Genomic DNA, 21,320 nt, shown 5'->3' with positions numbered 1-21,320 from the left:
TTGAGAAGAATGTGGTAATTGCAGGGGACTTTAACACCCCACTTACAGAAATGGATAGATCATCTAGACACACGGTCAATAAAGAAACGAGGGCCCTGAATGAGACATTGGATCAGATGGACTTGACAGATATATTTAGAACTCTGCATCCCAAAGCAACAGAATATACCTTCTTCTCGAGTGCACATGGAACATTCTCCAAGATAGATTATATACTGGGTCACAAAACAGCCCTTCATAAGTTTACAAGAATTGAAATCATACCATGCATACTTTCAGACCACAACGCTATGAAGCTTGAAATCAACCACAGAAAAAAGTCTGGAAAACCTCCAAAAGCATGGAGGTTAAAGAACACCCTACTAACGAATGAGTGGGTCAACCAGGCAATTAGAGAAGAAATTAAAAAATATATGGAAACAAACGAAAATGCAAATACAACAATCCAAACGCTTTGGGACGCAGCGAAGGCAGTCCTGAGAGGAAAATACATCGCAATCCAGGCCTATCTCAAGAAACAAGAAAAATCCCAAATACAAAATCTAACAGCACACCTAAAGGAACTAGAAGCAGAACAGCAAAGGCAGCCTAAACCCAGCAGAAGAAGAGAAATAATAAAGATCAGAGCAGAAATAAACAATATAGAATCTAAAAAAACTGTAGAGCAGATCAACGAAACCAAGAGTTGGTTTTTTGAAAAAATAAACAAAATTGACAAACCTCTAGCCAGGCCTCTCAAAAAGAAAAGGGAGATGACCCAAATAGATAAAATCATGAATGAAAATGGAATTATTACAACCAATCCCTCAGAGATACAAACAATTATCAGGGAATACTATGAAAAATTATATGCCACCAAATTGGACAACCTGGAAGAAATGGACAAATTCCTGAACACCCACACTCTTCCAAAACTCAATCAGGAGGAAATAGAAAGCTTGAACAGACCCATAACCAGCGAAGAAATTGAATCGGTTCTCAAAAATCTCCCAACAAATAAGAGTCCAGGACCAGATGGCTTCCCAGGGGAGTTCTACCAGACATTTAAAGCAGAGATAATACCTATCCTTCTCAAGCTATTCCAAGAAATAGAAAGGGAAGGAAAACTTCCAGACTCATTCTATGAAGCCAGTATTACTTTGATTCCCAAACCAGACAGAGACCCAGTAAAAAAAGAGAACTACCGGCCAATATCCCTGATGAATATGGATGCAAAAATTCTCAATAAGATACTAGCAAATCGAATTCAACGGCATATAAAAAGAATTATTCACCATGATCAAGTGGGATTCATTCCTGGGATGCAGGGCTGGTTCAACATTCGCAAATCAATCAACGTGATACATCACATTAACAAAAAAAAAGAGAAGAACCATATGATCCTGTCAATCGATGCAGAAAAGGCATTTGACAAAATCCAGCATCCTTTCTTTTTTTTTTTCAACGTTTATTTATTTTGGGGACAGAGAGAGACAGAGCATGAACGGGGGAGGGTCAGAGAGAGAGGGAGACACAGAATCGGAAACAGGCTCCAGGCTCTGAGCCATCAGCCCAGAGCCTGACGCGGGGCTCGAACTCACGGACCGCGAGATCATGACCTGGCTGAAGTCGGGCGCTTAACCGACTGCGCCACCCAGGCGCCCCAAGCATCCTTTCTTAATCAAAACCCTTGAGAAAGTCGGGATAGAAGGAACATACTTAAAGATCATAAAAGCCATTTATGAAAAGCCCACAGCTAACATCATCCTCAATGGGGAAAAACTGAGAGCTTTTTCCCTGAGATCAGGAACACGACAGGGATGCCCATTCTCACTGCTGTTGTTTAACATAGTGCTGGAAGTTCTAGCATCAGCAATCAGACAGCAAAAGGAAATCAAAGGCATCAAAATTGGCAAAGATGAAGTCAAGCTTTCGCTTTTTGCAGATGACATGATATTATACGTGGAAAATCCGATAGACTCCACCAAAAGTCTGCTAGAACTGATACATGAGTTCAGCAAAGTTGCAGGATACAAAATCAGTGTACAGAAATCAGTTGCATTCTTATACACTAACAATGAAGCAACAGAAAGACAAATAAAGAAACTGATCCCATTCACAATTGCACCAAGAAGCATAAAATACCTAGGAATAAATCTAACCAAAGATGTAAAGGATCTATATGCTGAAAACTATAGAAAGCTTATGAAGGTAATTGAAGAAGATTTAAAGAAATGGAAAGACATTCCCTGCTCATGGATTGGAAGAATAAATATTGTCAAAATGTCAATACTACCCAAAGCTATCTACACATTCAATGCAATCCCAATCAAAATTGCACCAGCATTCTTCTCGAAACTAGAACAAGCAATCCTAAAATTCATATGGAACCACAAAACGCCCCGAATAGCCAAAGTAATTTTGAAGAAGAAGACCAAAGCAGGAGGCATCACAATCCCAGACTTTAGCCTCTACCACAAAGCTGTCATCATCAAGACAGTACGGTATTGGCACAAAAACAGACACATAGACCAATGGAATAGAATAGAAACCCCAGAACTAGACCCACAAACGTATGGCCAACTCATCTTTGACAAAGCAGGAAAGAACATCCAATGGAAAAAAGACAGTCTCTTTAACAAATGGTGCTGGGAGAACTGGACAGCAACATGCAGAAGGTTGAAACTAGACCACTTTCTCACACCATTCACAAAAATAAACTCAAAATGGATAAAGGACCTGAATGTGAGACAGGAAACCATCAAAACCTTAGAGGAGAAAGCAGGAAAAGACCTCTCTGACCTCAGCCGTAGCAATCTCTTACTCGACACATCCCCAAAGGCAAGGGAATTAAAAGCAAAAGTGAATTCCTGGGACCTTATGAAGATAAAAAGCTTCTGCACAGCAAAGGAAACAACCAACAAAACTAAAAGGCAACCAACGGAATGGGAAAAGATATTTGCAAATGACATATCGGACAAAGGGCTAGTATCCAAACTCTATAAAGAGCTCACCAAACTCCACACCCGAAAAGCAAATAACCCAGTGAAGAAATGGGCAGAAAACATGAATAGACACTTCTCTAAAGAAGACATCCGGATGGCCAACAGGCACATGAAAAGATGTTCAGCGTCGCTCCTTATCAGGGAAATACAAATCAAAACCACACTCAGGTATCACCTCACGCCAGTCAGAGTGGCCAAAATGAACAAATCAGGAGACTATAGATGCTGGAGAGGATGTGGAGAAATGGGAACCCTCTTGCACTGTTGGTGGGAATGCAAATTGGTGCAGCCGCTCTGGAAAGCAGTGTGGAGGTTCCTCAGAAAATTAAAAATAGACCTACCCTATGACCCAGCAATAGCACTGCTAGGAATTTATCCAAGGGACACAGGAGTACTGATGCATAGGGGCACTTGTACCCCAATGTTCATAGCAGCACTCTCAACAATAGCCAAATTATGGAAAGAGCCTAAATGTCCATCAACTGATGAATGGATAAAGAAATTGTGGTTTATATACACAATGGAATACTACGTGGCAATGAGAAAAAATGAAATATGGCCTTTTGTAGCAACGTGGATGGAACTGGAGAGTGTGATGCTAAGTGAAATAAGCCATACAGAGAAAGACAGATACCATATGGTTTCACTCTTATGTGGATCCTGAGAAACTTAACAGGAACCCATGGGGGAGGGGAAGGAAAAAAAAAAAAAAAGAGGTTAGAATGGGAGAGAGCCAAAGCATAAGAGACTGTTGAGAACTGAGAACAAACTGAGGGTTGATGGGGGGTGGGAGGGAGGAGAGGGTGGGTGATGGGTATTGAGGAGGGCACCTTTTGGGATGAGCACTGGGTGTTGTATGGAAACCAATTTGACAATAAATTTCATATATAAATAAAAAAAAAAGAAATATAATTTAAATAAATAAATAAATAAATAAATAAATAAATAAATAAATAAAATGCAAATTTTAAATAATCTACATGAGTAAAAGGAACAATATTTTTTTTTAGGAAAAGAAGTATGCATATTCTTCCTAAAATACACACAATATAAAAAATGCATACCAAAAAAAAAAAAAGATCACATTGCTAGTTGGTGGTGGAAGCAAGATCACAACTTAGCTCTCAGTTGTTCACCTTCTGTGCACCAAAAGCAAACAACCATACAGGAATTTGAAGTCCAAGAATTCAGATATTTCCAAGTAGGAGGACCAACCACAGGGATTTTCAGCATGGGTGGTATGTTCAAAGCCAAAGCATTTTGTGCTCAGAGGAAAGCTCCAGCTCAAATCCACCTGCTCATGTTATTTCCCCTCTCCCCCCCCCCCCCCACACACAGCCAAGGCTCAAGCTACACAGACTTTTCAGTGTGCTCTGAACACTGCTTCGTTTTCCTGTGCTCTTCCTCATGGTGCTCTCACTGCCTATCCTTCCCTCCTGCCCATGCATGGCAAAATCCTATCTGTCCCTGAGAGAGTCAACTCAAATGCCATTCCTCTACAGATTCTTCTCTGATTTCACCAATCAAATCTCTCTACTGTGCCAACCACAAATTATCTTCCTCCACTCTGAATTCCCAAGACACTTTATTTGTATATTACTTATGACAATACTTTATACTTTGTATTACAGCTATGCTTTACTCCTTGTATTAGAATATAAGCTCCGAAAGGAGAGGGGCCATATTTTATCTGTTTTGGGGTTTTTTTTTTGTCTTTTATGGTTTTTTATTTATTTTTTACTGATGTATAATTAGCAAAAATGTCATTATACCATTCTCAGGTGTAGAATATAATGATTCAACACTTCCACACTTTTTCAAATGTTCATCAAGATAAGTATATTCTCTATTCCCTTTACCAATTTCGTCCATCCCTCTACCCACTCCCCCATTGTCAATTACCAGTTTATTCCCTATATTTAAGAACATTGGGCTATTTGTTGTTGTTGTTGTTGTTGTTGTTGTTGTTGGCTATTGTAAATAATGTGCAATAGGGGTGCCTTGGTGGTTCCATAGAATAAGCATCTCACTCTTGATTTCGGCTCAGGTAATGATCTCATGGTTCATGTGATCAAGCCCTACATCAGGCTGCATGCTGACAGTGTGGAGCCTGCTTGGCATCCTCTCTCTCTCCCTCTTCATCTGCCCTCTCCTGCTCATGCTTCCTCTCTCTCTCAAAATAAATAAAGTTAAAAATAAAGTAAACATAGGGGTGCATATGTCTTTTCAAATTTATTTAACCAAGAAGCTTTTGCTTCTTGTAAAAGGATGTAAAAGGAGACCATCGACAAAACAAAAGGGCAACCTACTAACTGGGAGAAAATACTTGCAAATGACATATCCAATAAGGGGTTAATGCCCCAAATGCAGAAGAAAAAAACTTAAAACTAAAGAACTCAACACCAAAAAAACAAATAATCCAATTAAAAAATGGACACAGGATATGAATACACATTTTTTCAAAGAAGACATAGAGACAGGCAGCAGACACATGAAAAGATATCCAACATTACTAATCATCAGGGAAACATAAATTAACAGAACGATGAGATATCATTTTATGCCTGTAAGAATGGCTAAAAAAGACAAGAAAAACAAGTGTTGGTGAGGATATGGGGGAAAAGTAACCCTCATGCACTATTGTTGGTAATGTCAATTGATGTAGCTGCTATGGAAAACACGATGGAAGTTCCTCAAAAAATTAAATATAGAACTACCATATGAACCAGTAATTCTGCTAGTCGATATTATTTTATTTTTTTTTTTTTTTTTTTTTTTTTTTTTTTTTTTTTTTTTTTTTAACATTTATTTATTTTTGGGACAGAGAGAGACAGAGCATGAACGGGGGAGGGGCAGAGAGAGAGGGAGACACAGAATCGGAAACAGGCTCCAGGCTCTGAGCCATCAGCCCAGAGCCCGACGCGGGGCTCGAACTCCCGGACCGCGAGATCGTGACCTGGCTGAAGTCGGACGCTCAACCGACTGCGCCACCCAGGCGCCCCAGTCGATATTATTTTAAATAATTTCAGCCAACACCCAACAGGGGCTCAAACACACCACCCTGAGATCAAGTGTCACATGCTCTACCAACTGAGCCAGCCAGGAACATAACCACCCATGTTCTCCCAGTACTAAATATTTAACTAAAGAAATGAAGCACTTTTTCTAGTTTCTTTTAATAATGTTTTGACCCTGTTAGCAGTTACAAACACAAATGCAAGTAGAATAATTAAAAAAAAAAAGGAGAAAGAGCAAAGACACATCCATTCTTTTGTAATAAATACAGAACTCTATTAGTGTTCCCCCACAAACAATCCACAGGAGGCCTAGCTTTTCATGCGATCAAGAGTACCCTCCATTATTATGCAGGAGACCTGACTGCATTCAGGTGTGATGATGTCAAACTGAATGTACTGGCACTGTTGAGTTCAAGTCCTATAGTTTTGGCTCTAACTTAGTTGGGGTTAAGTGAACAGGCTGTACTGGATCCCATAGGCGAGGTAGACAGCAAACCCAATCAACATCCAGACACTAAATTGGGCCCAGGTGCCACCTGTCATCTGCATCATAAGGTAAACATTCACAAAGATGCTCAGTAGTGGGAGGAGAGGCAGAGCAGGGACCTTACAGGGAAGGGGACTGGAGCTCTGTGGCTGTCTCCAGATGACCCCAGTGATCCCAATGATGAGCACCAGGAGCACCACAACCACCGAAATCCACACTGGGTCTCCAGAAAGCAGAACTGGCCACTGGGCCAGCACCAGGCAAAGAAGAGTGAGCAGCAGAGCAAGCAGTGAGGAGCAAACACGGACAACCCAGCCAGAAAGTGGAGTGGGGGTGGGGCTGCATGGAAAAAGTAGTCTCTGTAGAGTCAGCCTCTCTGCTGCAGGTCCATTCTCCTCCTGCATCTCTGCTTCATTTCCCCAATTCCTCCTCTCAGGCTGGTATCGGCAGATGAGAACACAAATAGTCACCAGGCTATGAGTAAGCAGGATCCCAATTGAACTGAGGTCCAAAAGATCAGTGAGTCCAAAGAAGAAGGCCATGATTGGTGCAATAATGCCAAAGATCACATTTGCCATGAGAGGGGTGCATGTACCAGTTTGGACCCTGGCAAGCGCCGGGAATAAGAAGTCATCCTGTGCCATCCTGTATATCACCTGACGTATGGGGACCATAAAGCCCAAGACATTGGCCAAAAGACTACAGAGGAATCCAAAAGCTACAACATAGTAGGCAGGGGCCCAGCCAATATGGAGAAATGCCTCAGGCAAGGTGCTTCCACGTTGAAACTGATAGTAAGGCACCATAAGTGTAAGTGCCACAGAGACACCAAAATACAAGAAAAAGCATATGAACAGTGAAATCACAATGCTCATGGGGATGGAACGCTGGGGATTCCGGGCTTCTTCGACTCTAGTAACAATATTGTCAAAACCAATAAATGCATAGAAACAGGCAGCTGCTCCACGGAGAATCCCCTTGAAGCCAAAAGGCGCAAATCCTCCTGAGCCCATATGGCCCAAGGTGGAGGTATCATTGAGTCCAGCCTTTAAGAAGTCCTTTTCTGTGAGCTTCCAGTTGTGCAGGTCCCGCTTAATGAACCCAGAGATGATGACAAAACCAAGAACCAAAAGTTTCACCGATGTGATCACTTTTGTAACCATGAAAGACTGACTAAATCTCAGAGTCTGCAATTCTATGAGGAAGTATACAAGGCTCACAATAAAGAAGTTTGGATGTTCTACAAGAACACGGGGAACTTGCTGTGTGATGCTCTCATGGAGGGTGTGAGAGTTCTGGTTCCCAAGTAGAATGTCAAAAGCTAAGGTCCCAGCCTGGATCACAATGGCTGTACCAGCAACATAGGAGAGAATAAAGTTCCAGCCAGTGATGAAAGCCCAGAGTTCACCTATAGTGACATGGCTGTAGAGATATGCAGAACCAGAATGGGGAACCCGGGCACTAATCTCTGCATAGCACAGCGCAGCCAACATTGAAGATATTCCAGCTGCCAAAAAGCAGATCACAATGGATGGTCCTGCCTGACTGGCAGCCACCTCGCCAACCAGGACATACACACCTACACCCACTGTGCTGCCCACACCCAGGGCCACTAAATTCAGAGTGCTCAGGCTTCTCCGTGGGTCATTCTCAGCCACCGGTTCCTTCAGCGTAGGTCTTCGTACCAGTTTTTGACCGAATCTACGAAGTGCCTGGCGCAGCATGCTGGCTGGAATTGAAGAAGATTCCAGGATCAGAGAGCTGTAGCAAGCTCAGGGAGCAGAGTCTGGGATCAGGTTTGGTGAGTCTGAGTTAAGCCAAGTTGTGTTGGGCCTGCATGTTTCCATGCTCAAGCTTGAAAGCTGCTACTTCATATTTCATCTGGTATGTGCTATCGCTCCATAATTCCTAAATAAACAATAAATATTTACTGAACAGTGGTGTTCAACCAACCAACCAAAGCCAAGTCCCATGTCACCTATTGCAGCACAAATATCAGAAGTTGATATGAAAAATGTCATAGAAAAACCAACCCTGATTTCCCCTCAGAAAAAGTGCCAAATACCTTCCAACATTTTGCTTTTTACACACCACATGACACAATCTCATTTGGGTTCACCAAAGTCATGTAGTGTCATGTACTAATGAAGACACACAAGACATGAATTTATTGTGTAATATTTCACACGCAGTATGTTTGTGCCATGCTTATGCGTGAGTTATGTTACATTAATTCATGGACTAGAGGGCCGTGTTCCAATTACAGAATAATGTTTAAATATCATCTGAGTTTAAAATACAAATATTGGTCTCTTGGTCTTAAAACCTTTAGCTTCAATATCAGCTAGCCAAGGTCGGATGTCACTTTGGCCCCCTTTCTCTTCATTCTGTGTCATCCACTTAGCTGGACTGATGGCAAAGAATGTGCAGTCTAATCCTTCCCTTTACCCACCTAGGGCCACAGGGGGCACTGTGAGAAAAGAGAAAGAGAGAGAGAGGGTCAGGGTCCTCATAACTACCTGTAAGAACTACAGGACAAGGCTATCTGATAAGAAAACACTCAAAAATGAGTGCAGAGCCAACAAAGAACCATTACTAAGTAGGGAGAAGACCCAGAAAGGTGGTTTTATGAATGCTGACATTAATAAACCTCACCCAAAGCTACAAGGCAAAATTCATTACAATTTTTACATCCATAGTCATGGGAGTGTGATGAGCAGGGAGAAAAAAAATAAGTTACCTAGCTCAGTAACTCACAAGCAAACAATTCCTTCTGTCTCTTCCCTCTCTGGGTTCCAGGAGAGAAGGTGTGCTCACTTCTGCAGATACTCTCCTCCCTGGCCACACTGTCCTCTAAAAACACCTTGCACCATCTGTGTGATGTCAGCTACTGTAGCCTGGAGAATCTTCCCTGTTCTGTGAGCTTGTATTAAAACACTCACTTAGGGGCGCCTGGGTGGCTTGGTCGGTTAAGCGTCCGACTTTGGCTCAGGTCATGATCTCACGGTCCGTGAGTTCGAGCCCCGCGTCGGGCTCTGTGCTGACCGCTCAGAGCCTGGAGCCTGTTTCAAATTCTGTGTCTCCCTCTCTCTGACCCTCCCCTGTTCATTCTCTGTCTCTCTCTGTCTCAAAAATAAATAAACGTTAAAAAAAAAAACCACTCACTTATAAGTAACAATTTTTTCGCAAGGAGTTATTTTTGACTCTCAAACCAAAGTCTGAATATGCAAAATATATTTTCTTTTCTTTAATTTTTTTAAATTTATTTTTGAGACAGAGAGAGCACAAGCAAGGGAGGGGCAGAGAGAGGGGAAACAGAGGAACCCAAGCAGGCTCCGTGCTGACAGCAAAGAGCCTGATGTGGGGCTGCAACTCATGAGCTCTGAGGTCATGACCTGAGCCAAACTCCAGTAGTTAGCCTACTGAACCACCCAGGCACCCCTACAAAATACATTTTCTTAATGAATGAAACTGCATGTGGCTCATCCTTCACCCTCCTCCCCTGCTGCTATTCAAATGGCCCCTCCTCAAGGAGAGAAATCTCTGGGTGAACAATTCATAGCCATGCCCCAGAAATGAGTAGAGAACACAGAAAAGAAAATCATGCAGCCCCCACTTCCCTCCCTATTCAGACTTTGGTTTTGAGAGAATTTTAGGAAATCTTGCCAGAGATTTTTAAAGACAGAAAGAGGAAGTCAAAATTAAAAAGTCTTCTCTAATAGATGGTTACAACGAACCCTTGGGAAATGGGTCAGACCTTCTGTGTACAAATCCATCCAGACTGTTTATTTGCCACCCACCAGTTCCAATGTTATGATTTACCAACCAGCTGACAAGATAGATTAGGATAGATAGATAGATAGATAACTCATGGAACTTTCTACACTATGAATGTGATTAATGTGTCCCTCACCCATCCCCAGGCTTCATCCCTTCAATGGTTCCCACTGTACTTCCTGCACAGTCCTTCCTTCTTTCATCATCTTACCTGTGCTAATTCCTCCAGCCTCATCCCCTGCCCAGTTCCTGTTCAAGCTGAGAAATTATACACTCAACCTGTTCCCTTCCTCTCATGCCCTCTTGGCCCCTTCACGTAGCTAACCCCCACTCTCTTTCCATTCCCAGTTCAGATGTTGCTTCTCATGAAGCAGTCTGGCAGAGGCTGAATTCCAAGTCAGTGGAAACCCATCCTGATGCAACCTAACATGATCCAGGCCAAATCTATGTAGACCAAATTCATCTACACAAATGTAGACCAAAATCTCTGTAGATGTAGACCAAAATATGTTTGCTTCCTTCCTACAATACCTATGGAATCCCTGTCACATGCACACAGCACACTAGTATTGTTGCACCATTATTTGGGTAAACAAGCAGATGCTGGTTCTCTAGAGGCTGTATAGACTCCATATAATCTAGTATCATTCTGGGATGTTTGTGAACAAGGTGGATTTTCTTAGTCCCTCTGGGATAACTGCAGGAAAGACAGAGTTTAGTGCAAGATTTTTCATCATTTGATAAATTTTCAGGTTATATTCAGTCAGAATCCAGTTTTGGAAGTTCTTCACATTTTTATCACACCAAAAGAAAACGATCAACTTGACAAGTCAGAAAAGCCTGAGATTCTGCTTCTCGAGGTCTTCAGAAACTAGGTGGGCTACCAAGAAGAAATAAAGTTAGATTTTCCAAATAGTAATCAGAAACAAATCTTAGAAAATCCAGGAAGGGTGTGCAATTAAAGGATTAGAAAGTGGTGTGATACATTGATGTCAACAGTGAAAATCAATTTCTTCTCTACTTCCCCCTACAATATTCTATTCCCTTTTCTCAACCCCGAATCATGTCAACACAGAACACCTAATAAAAGTCCTCAGAAGAGGGGCTTCTGGGTGGCTCCATCAGTTAAGCTCCCAACTCTTGATTTCTCATGAGCCCAGGGTCCTGAGATAGAGCCCAGAGTTGTCCATACAGATCAGGGAGCCTGCTTAAGATTCTCTCTCTCTGCGGGTGCCTGGGTGGCTCAGTTGCTTAAGTGTGCATTTGACACTTGGTTTCAGCTCATGGTCAGCTCAGGTCATAACGCTTCATGAGACTGAGTGTCCTGTGGGGCTCTGTGCTGACCTACTTGGGGTTCTGTCTCCCCCCTCCTTCTTCCCCTTCCCTTCTCATGCTCTCTCTCTCTCTCTCAAAATAAATAAACTTAAAAAAAGATTTTCTCTGCCCCTCACCTCCCACTCTCTCTCTCTCTCTTTCTCTCTAAAATTAAAACAAAAAATTTAATCCTCAGGAGAAAGCATTAGAAGAAATCCACCTGTCTATCCACATTATTTTCCAAATTACAGCTGTAATGTAGCATAGATTTTGTCTACATTAAGGACTGATCCACACTCATTTTTTCCCAAGAAACCTTGCTAAACAGCTTTGTTTTTCCCCCAAATCCTTATTTTCCTTGTAAGCACAGAATCTAGATCCATCCAGTGTCCAATCTCTCACTAGACTCTTTCTCCACTTTTACTAGCACTTGTGAGTGGTCAGAGCCCATGGCTCCTTCTTCCATGTACCTCCTCCTAATACAACCCTCGGTAATACACTGCATATAAGGCGTGTTAGGGAAGGCCAAGTCTCTGTCTGATCATCTTACTTCATATCTTTAAATGTGTCCTTCTATCCTTCTTTGTAAGTACTCAGCTGTCTTTTTCTCTCTGTCCTCCCTCAGCACACTGTGCTTGGTTCCTCTCACAGCTTCAGGAAGCTGCTCCACACCACCACCTGCTCCTTTGGAAAGTAAATTTGTGTTGCTTTGTTTTGTTGTAGAAAAGATACCAGATCATCTGAGTCATATGAAAGTTGTATCATACCTCAAAGTCCTGGGTTCTTATCCAAATATAGATCCATATGACTTCTCCACCAAGACCCATCTGCTTCACCCCAGCTCAGGCAGCAGAATATACAACAAGTATCCACTGACACCACTTTTTAAGGGATACTCTTTATCCCTCTTTCCTAATTCTTTTGAATCCCTTTTCTACTTTGAGACTTCTGCAATAACACAAAAAGAAGGGGTAGAGACGAGGATAACCCCAAAGAATACAATCCAGAAACCACATTTATCAGTTTGGAATACAATTGGTGAAGGAAATTGACCTTTCTGCATTGCTTAAACTAAGGTTAAAATGAATCTGTCTTCTGGAAGCACATAACACATATCATTTAATAATGGAGAAAAGTTGCCCAAGAACTGCTAGAGGGAAAGAAGCCAAGAAAAAGACAACCTAGAAATAAATATTTGCCACACATAGTCAATAAAATAGATGTCAATTATGGATAAGTGTTGTCTGAACTTTTAGTTTTGGGGTACAGCCCACAGTGTACAAAGTGGTTGGGAGGGTCGAAGGGTGGAGAACAGTTTAAGACTCCAGGGGCCTTTAGAGTTGTAAATATGTTTTGTGATAACAACAAACTGCCTCTTGGAAACCCAGTGTGTTAAAGACCACTAGGCAGCTACACCCCAGGGAAACTTGGTAATCTTGCCTCCTGCAGCTCGAGCTGGCATATGAATCAATTCCCACCACAACTTCTTAAAATTAGATAAGAAGGGCAGGGAGATAACTCCAACAGCTGTAAAAATAGATATCTAGCTCCTCTCTGGTGATGGGGAACCACCTTATCAAACCTGCCATTCTGCCAAGTCCACACCAATGTCCTCCCTAAGAAGATATGACTCAGAGACTCTCAGAATCTCCAGTGATAAAGTGTGGCAAAACATGAAGGAAACATCAGAGCCAGATGGAAGAATCTTCATTCAAAGAACATGTCTAAGCATACTCTGTGCTGGGCCCTGTGGCAAAGTCAAAGATGAGTAAAGCAAGCCCTGCACCAGGTCAGGAGGGAAAAGCAAGGAAGCAGAGCAAAGAGGTAGGAAGGATGCTGGAAGAGAAATGCCAGGAATAACTTCCCCTAACTCATATTTTCCTCAGCAGAGCTGAGAAAATTTCTGGTCTAGAGGAGAACAGAATATAGGCCTCAAAATCACTCTGACCCCTCACACTTACCTGTCCTTCCCAAACTCACAAAGCCTTTGCTCTACAGCCCCCACCCCAATTCAAAGTCCAGCTTTGGTGCCATGAAATTCCCTCTATTCACATGCCACAGGGCTTCCACAGCCAGCTATGATCCAAGCCCAGCCTTTCTGCTCTCTGGTTCTGGCTCAGTTTTCATGTCAACTCTACAAACAGGAGAAATCACTTACCCATGTGCTTTTTCTCCCTCAAAGGAGAGACACCTGAGAAGAAAATGCAAGTCAAACCCAGACACAGGTAAGGAGCTTGGCCCAGCAGAGTTAAGAATTGGAGTGGAGTTTAAACGGTACCCTCAGGGAATTGAGGCACTAGGGAGGCAGGGCCTTCTAGGAGGCGGGGCCCTTGGGAGGAGGGGCCCTTGGGAGGCCGAGAGTTAGCAAGGCTGGGCCTCAGGGAGTTGGGGCCAATGGGAGACAGGGGCATCCAAAGGGTGGGACAGGGTAAAGGAAGTGGCTTAGCTGGAATCCTGGAGGAAAGCTGGAGGTGGGCAATGGAAGACTAGTGGGATCCTGTCTGAGTGAGGAGGTGGACTGAGGGCTTAAATGGGACTTTGCTGGAAACATTTTTGGCAGCAAGATCTGAATTCAGAAGTAAATAAGCTTTTCAGGGTCCTGGATATGGAGGAGGTCCTAGATGTAAGGAGTGTGGGGACCTAGGTGGAGACCAGCCTGTAGAGAGACTTGGAAACCAGTCCTAGATCCAGCTAAAGGTAACAGACTCAGGAGTCCTGTAAACAAGGATAGAAGCACCTCCCACCCCCAGCTGCCTCTCCCGGAATCTCCTACCAGCTTCCTCTACCAGCACCACCCATTCTCAACCCATTACCTACATTTCCCATCACTCCAGGAATAAAACTAAAGGGAACTGGCTTAAGCTTCACCACAAGGGATTTCCTGAGACGGTCATTCAGCATCCATAGCATATTCTAACTGAGTATGCATTGACCATTGTGCTGGAGTAAGTAAAGTAAAAGACAGTTCCTGACTAGAGAGCTTCCAGCTCTAGATATTCAAAACATAGGGCTTCCAAGACCCTGAATTAGTGACCAAAGGATGGGTCCTCTTCCTTCCCAGAAAGTTAATCTTCACACAAAGGCAAGACTTCTCAGAGATGAAGCAGGTGGAGCCTACTTAGAGACCTAGAGCTGAATGTAGGAGTGATGGGCCCTAGAAGCTATGGATCTCAAAGAAAAGAGGCACCACTTCTCCAGATTTCAGGAAGAACCTCTAAAGGAGGAAAACCTAAAAATCACATTGGCCCTTCCCTAACACATCTCCAGTAGTCATGGGCCAAGGACACTAATTCAGCACCTCTTTTGATACAGGTTCTATGTTCTATGTTACAGGTAGTGGATTTTTGGCCCAACCAAGTCTACAGAGCCAAAATTCCTAGAGGCAAAGGAGACAGGCAGGAATTAGAAGAATGGCTGTAATGATAGAATAGTAGGGGAGAGGCATCTGGGTGTTTGATTTATGCCTGTTCCAACAGTCCTAGGCTGTCTTCCCCTGTCTCAATCTGGGATTTTCCCAGATGTTCATCTGCTTAAGGAAGAAAAGGGCAAGTGTGGGGGAAGGGTCTCAAGAGCATCTGGTCCCAAGAGCAATTTTTCCCTTCTCACTGCACTAGTCACTACCTGCTAGGTAGAAGGCGGGGGGCAGGTGAAATATCAGGGTCCCCAGACAATCACCAGGCAAGAAAAAGAACTGGCTCAGGGATGGGGGAATGCAGAAGATACAGAATTAGGGTCATAAGTCTATCCTGGAGGACAGGGTACAGAATGGGGGACCTGGCAGTCAGAGCCCATCCAAATGATTTCACATGAAGTACCTCAACCTTGAGGGGTGGGAGGAGAGAATAGGAAAGGAAGCAGGGATTTGAGCCAGAGACAAGGGAGGGGACTAAAAGACACAGAGATAAGAGAAGCAGGGAGGAGTGCCTGGTGGCCCAGTCTTTAGCTCACAGTCATGATCACAGGGTTCCTGGTTTGAGACCCCAATGGGCTTTGCACTGATAGCACAGGGCCTGCTTGATATTGTCTCCCTCTCTCCCTGTCCCCATCACATCCCCCTCTCAAAATAAATTTTTAAAAAGAGAGTGAAGCAGGGAATGAAATGGAAGGGAGGGCAAGAGAGGGAACAGGGAAAGGGGGGATGCAAAAGGAGACATATGGGAGTAGACGTGTGAGGAGAAACTAAAAGGCACACAGGGTGAAACTCACAAAGATGTGATAGGAAGAGAGACCCTCAGAGACTGAGGGAGGGAAGCAGGGAGAGAGACAACCAGAAGAAAGAGCTGGTGGCAGACTCGTCCTGGAAAATCTCAGACCACAAAATATTTGGACTTGGAGAGACAGACAGACAGATCTGCCTGACAGAGATGAAGGTGAAGGAGGAAAAGTTAGAAGGAAGTAGACAGGGCTTCAGGGAGGAGCAGAGGGAGCAAGACAAAGAGAGGAGGCAAGTATAGAGCAGGAGGAGGGAACCAGGCCAGGGAAGGGACATATATTCGCTTTATGATCTTCTTCCATCTTACCTGGCCCCCTTCTGAGGGCGGTTCTCTCTCAGGTGCTGCTGGGTGGTATGTGCCCAGAAAGCTGACATGGTGAAGCTACTGCCATTGCTGTCCTAGGCTCCCTCCCAATACTCACCTGGGGATCCCAGAGGCCCCTACATGGATATGAAAACTGCCTCACATACCATCTCCCTACAAATGCTGCAATCAAAAGACTCCTGAAGCTCATTCCTAAGTTTCTCAGAGTTAATGCAGCCTGACACAACCAATGTGAGGGAGAGTGGGGGCCAAGAAGAAAGAGAAACAGAGACATGTGGACAAGGGAGCCTGACAAGCTCTAGAGAAAGTGCTGGGGACAGACTGGTTAAGGATCACATGGAGGAGAGGGAGGAGAGGGCAAGGACTGGGACTATGTCTGCATTCAGAGCTAAATAAGCACCATGCAAAGTATAAAAAAAAAATAAGATACTAGTGACTGTCCATTAATTTGGGGTCAACAACATAGATACCTTCTGAGCATCACCATTAATGCCTTCAAGCAGCTCTCCATTAAAGGGCCCACAGAAATACACATGCAACCCACAAAAGAGAAAACTGGGGCAGAGAATAGAGATCTTGAGGCCAGTGTACATCCTTGAATCTAGGTTTAAGGGACCAACAGTGAAGCAACCAGACAAATGTGTGAAGACCTAAGACTTAACATGACGGGCTGGACCCTGCCTTTTTCCCCAGGATTTCTTGGGTCTCTGCAAAGACTAGATCCCCAGCTCCTCTCAGAGCCAGGGGACACCCTAAGAACATTAACTCAAGCAATCTAAAGTGGAATGGTTCTCCTGGTTCCCATTCCTGCCAGCCACATTTGAAGGTCCTAGAGGCCAGAGCCCTAGGAGTCTCCTTTGCAGCAAGAGGGTGGGGAGGGTGGAGAGGGAACTTGCTAGAGAGGTCCTGCAGAGAAGATCAGGGAGCAAAATCCACCAGATCCATCCCACCCCTATGGACACTTAGAAGTTTAATAAAGTTCAGAATGTCCAGAGCTTGCATGTAATCAAACCAAGGAGCTAGGCTTTCTTTGCCAAGTTCTTTTCTTCTCCAAACTACCCTTTACCATCCCTCTCCACCCTGTACATACATCTTTTATGAAACACACTGAACCAGAATCTGGACTTTAGAAACTGCCTCCTCTGAAGAGATGGACTTAATTTCTGCAAAATAAATTTAGAATATTCTAGAAAGTATTTCATTATAGCTAGGGTTGGTAAATTCTAGATGCAGAGACACACACACATATGTGCATGCACATGCATACACACACACACACACACAAACACACATACACACACACACAGAACCCAAACAGGAAAAGAAAAGCCTTCTCTTGACTGCTATTTCTTTTCCTGTGGGATTGACCTGCCGATGATATGTTACACATCAGGGAACAAAATGTAGTCTCTCTAACCCTTAGCTCTAAGAGGGAGATAACTGCTTCCCTCCCCCAGTCATGGCAAACATTTGGAAGAAATATCCCAAACCTTGTAAGTAAGTACCCCATATGCAGAAGCCTAGTTTGCTCTCTGATTCCACAAGGCCTCCCTCTACTGTTGGATTTCAAACTCTCTGAACCTCTCCATGTCCATTCTTGGACTCACCCTGTGAACCCAGCCCAGGGCGAAGGGAGGAGGAAAGCCTCCCAAGTGAGGAGAAGACAGGGCGCTATTCTCTGGGATGTGAGAAGAGAGATACACAGGAAAAGAAAAGAATAGAAAAAAGAAAAGAAAAGATATGAAAAGAAAAGAAAAAGAAAGGAAAGAAAAAAAAGAAAGAAAGGGAGAAAGAGAGAGGGAGGAAAGAAGGAAGAGGGAGAAAGAAAGAAAGAGGAAGAGAAGAGAAGAGAAGAGAAGAGAAGAGAAGAGAAGAGAAGAGAAAGAAAGAAAGAAAGAAAGAAAGAAAGAAAGAAAGAAAGAAAGAAAAAGAAAGAAAGAAAGAAAGAGGAGGGAAGAAAGGAAGGAAAAAGAAGGAAGGAATGGATGGAGGAAGAGAGAAAGAAAGAAAGGGAAAGAGAGAGAAAGGGAGAGAGAAAGAAAAGAAAAAGTTAATATAAGTTATATTATATAGAAGTTAATAGAGTGTATCCAGAAACTTGAAGTGCTGAGGTATCTATGGAAAGGAGGATGGAAACAGAGATGGAGAATAAAAAGTAAGATCAGGAGGAAGGAAATGGCAGACTTAGAGGCTGGGGATGCAAAGGGCTTGGGAGACAGGCTGATGTGCATAGCAGGTTTGGAAAGAATAAGCTAAGAAGATATCAAGGATTAGGACAAGTATGGTTTAAAATGGCTAAGCACTTAGATTTATACACCTCTATGCCTGCATACAGTTCTTTTGTATAAATTTTATTTCATCCTGTGTAACAAGCTACATAAGCAGGTATTAGTGCTGCTATTTTACAGATAATGGAACTAAGACACAGAGAGGTTAAGTAACTTGCCTCAAGTCACAGGGCTGGTAAGGGAGGAGCAAAGAATCAAATAACTGCACTGTAGTGCCTCCTCCTGTAGGTTCTGCCCTGGGAAGCAGCCAGGCTTGAGGCCTGTTGTGTGAGGGAGAAGTTACCCCCAGAGGGCAAAAGACCTGTCTCATGGGGCCCTTCTCAGCATGTTCTGCCCAGGAGAGCATTGTCAAGTTTAGGCCTCATCTGGGAAGTGGGGAAGTCATACCTTACCCTCTGAAGATGAAAAACTAACCCAGAGCACTGATTGCAGGTCTTTGAGCTTTAAAACACAGAATTCAGTCCATGGAAGGGGTGAGTGAGGGGATCACCAGGATAAAGTTCTCAAGACCCCAATCTTCCCATCATCCCTTCCCACCCCCAGTCCTGTCTCCCTCTCCTTCGTTCTGTCTGCTGACCCCAGGGGCCTCTTCCCCACCTGTCTAGGCCCTGGAAGCTGTCTCCCCCCAGCCATGGCTCACTAGCCTATGCTGTCCAGGTTCAGTCAGCCTCACAGCCTATGAGGACACATCAAGGCCATGGAGTCAACCTAGCTTCTCAGTATCGTGCCCACCCAGCCGAGGATCTCCGTGGAGCTACAACCGATGCACATTTTACATTGCTGCCCCACGTCAGCAGACCCTGCCTCCTCTATCCCTCTGCCTCCCTGACATGTTTACCAACACACACACACACACACACACACACACATACACACACACACACACCTACATTTTCCCTCCTCACCTGTCTCTAAGTTTCATACTCTCTACCCCAAGATCATGGACTTACTGAGAACTCTAACTTATCTTATCTTCTCCTCTCCATTCTCCTGCTCCCTGCTAAATAAATGAATATCATTTTCTTTGTCTCCTAGGGAACCTTCTGGAGCTCTGTGTCTTCCTCCATCTTCCCTTCTTTGGTCACTGCCAGTCTCCCATCATCCAAGTCATGGGGCCTGGTTCAGTTGTCCTTGACCAACTCACCTCACAAATATTTGCTAAGGGAGCACCCAGAGCACTGGGCCTCTCTGTCTTGGCTCTCAGCCATATCTCACCATCTTCCCAGGAGCTCCCACAGGACAGGGCCCTGCTCCTCCCTCTGGGTCTCTCCTCACTGCCCAGCACACATATAGAGGGTAGAGTGTGTGACTCACTGATTCTGCTCCCTTGGAGAAAGGAGGGAACTGAGAAAGAAACCCAAGCAGGGACATCATCTGAGCCTACACTGGCCTGTGAGGTTTAGTGTCAGGGAAGCAGGCAGCTGGAGGGAATCAATCTCTAGTGGGACAGTGCTTTCCTTTAGAAATCCCAGGACACCTGTGCATTTGTGTGTGTGCATGTGCGTGTGTGTGTGTGTGTGTGCGCACCTGACATGCACGGAGGGGAGAGAAGGATGCGGGTCTGAGGCTCCCGGAGTCCAGGTTCTGTCTGGAGGTGAGAGTATTTCAGAAGCTAGACTCCAGACCCTCTGCAGCCCCAGCAGACACAGGCCCATGACTGCAGGGACAGAGGGCAGCCAGTGCTACCACTGCAGGATGAATGCAGGCTGGACTTTGGGCAGCCTCCATCCTCCCTGGGTTGGGATTTGCTCTGTCCAGTGCACAATTCACATGGTTTCCTGTGTTCTGTGGTTCATCCAGTCCCCATCCTCCCTTCTTGTCCACACTCATGGGCATTTCCTGTGTTCAGAGCTTAGAGCATTTGTTAGGCTGATCCATGGGAAATTCCTGACACTTGCTTTTGGCTTCTACAGTCTATTACTTTCACTCTTCCCTCTTCCAAACATATTTTTTTACTTCAGGCTAAGGAGACAGGGGAGCAGACTGAGGAAGGACAAATAACAAGAGTTAATATTTATTGAGTGCTTACTATGTGCTGAGTATTTTGCATCCTTACCACAGTGCTAATTCTCACTACAGTCCCAGGGATTATTTCCTACAGCCCCTGCAATTATTTCCCACCTTTTACAAGTGAGTGAGTCCAGGTGAAGAGGCTAATGGGGAGGAACAGGGCTGGGATTTCAGCTCAGTCCAGGACCTCCTGCTTCACCACTGGAAGTCCTGACAGAGACTGGGCTCCAGAAGGCAATGTCAGCAGCTTCACAATAGGAAGGGGGAGGAGGAAACAGGCCAAAATGGAACTCTGGAGGGACCAAAAGAGCCCCCATGTAAGGGGTAGGTGCAAAGACCAGTGACCACACCTGCAACTCAGGGGGAGAAGGGAAAGTCTGAGTAAAAGCCAGGGCAGAAACACCATTATGGCAGAGATGGGAATGGGAGTTGGAGGAAGCCACGGGCAGAGCACAAGACAGAGGAAGGAGGACCTGCAGGGGGAGGCCACGGCGGGTGTAGACAGAGCAGAAGGGAGGTGACTTGGAGGAACTAGGCTACAAGAGTCAAGGACAGCAAGGCGGGAGTGATAGCAGTGGAATGGGGGACGAAAGATAAAGTTCAGGCCAAAGTATGAAAAGCGTGAGTGAGGGAGAGACTCTGTGGGAGAGATGTGGGACTGAGGCAAGTAGAGGAACCTGGGGTTAGAGGCAGCTTGTGCAGAAGAGGAGCCAGAGTCAGCAGTGAGGAGGGAAAAATGTCAGAGGGAGATTGAAGGAGGGAAGGAAGGGATGATTGAGAGCATGTGCACACACACACACACACACACACACACACACACACACACACGCCAGGGCAATTGTCTGGTCATTGGCTTCAAGATCAGAGGCAACACCCTTGGCCTTATTACTTCAAACCCTGGCAAG

General features: G+C 44.4%; 2 pseudogenes across 2 annotated transcripts in view; both read right to left on the bottom strand.

The window, feature by feature from the left end:
- LOC147579277 (cationic amino acid transporter 3 pseudogene) overlaps positions 1-21,320 on the bottom strand; it is a 489,600-nt pseudogene that overhangs the window by 251,682 nt on the left and 216,598 nt on the right. The window lies entirely within an intron of this gene.
- On the bottom strand, positions 6,142-14,311 carry LOC112867684 (cationic amino acid transporter 3 pseudogene; annotated as a pseudogene). Its single transcript, XR_015253751.1, has 2 exons — positions 13,738-14,311; positions 6,142-8,396 (listed from the first exon to the last, which is right to left on the bottom strand). The product of XR_015253751.1 is annotated as a cationic amino acid transporter 3 pseudogene (transcript).

The sequence above is a fragment of the Puma concolor genome, chromosome B4 (assembly GCF_028749965.1).
Source record: "Puma concolor isolate L17-30 chromosome B4, mPumCon1.1.hap2, whole genome shotgun sequence".
Classification (NCBI taxonomy): domain Eukaryota; kingdom Metazoa; phylum Chordata; class Mammalia; order Carnivora; family Felidae; genus Puma; species Puma concolor.
This window is presented reverse-complemented; position numbering and strand designations above follow the sequence as displayed.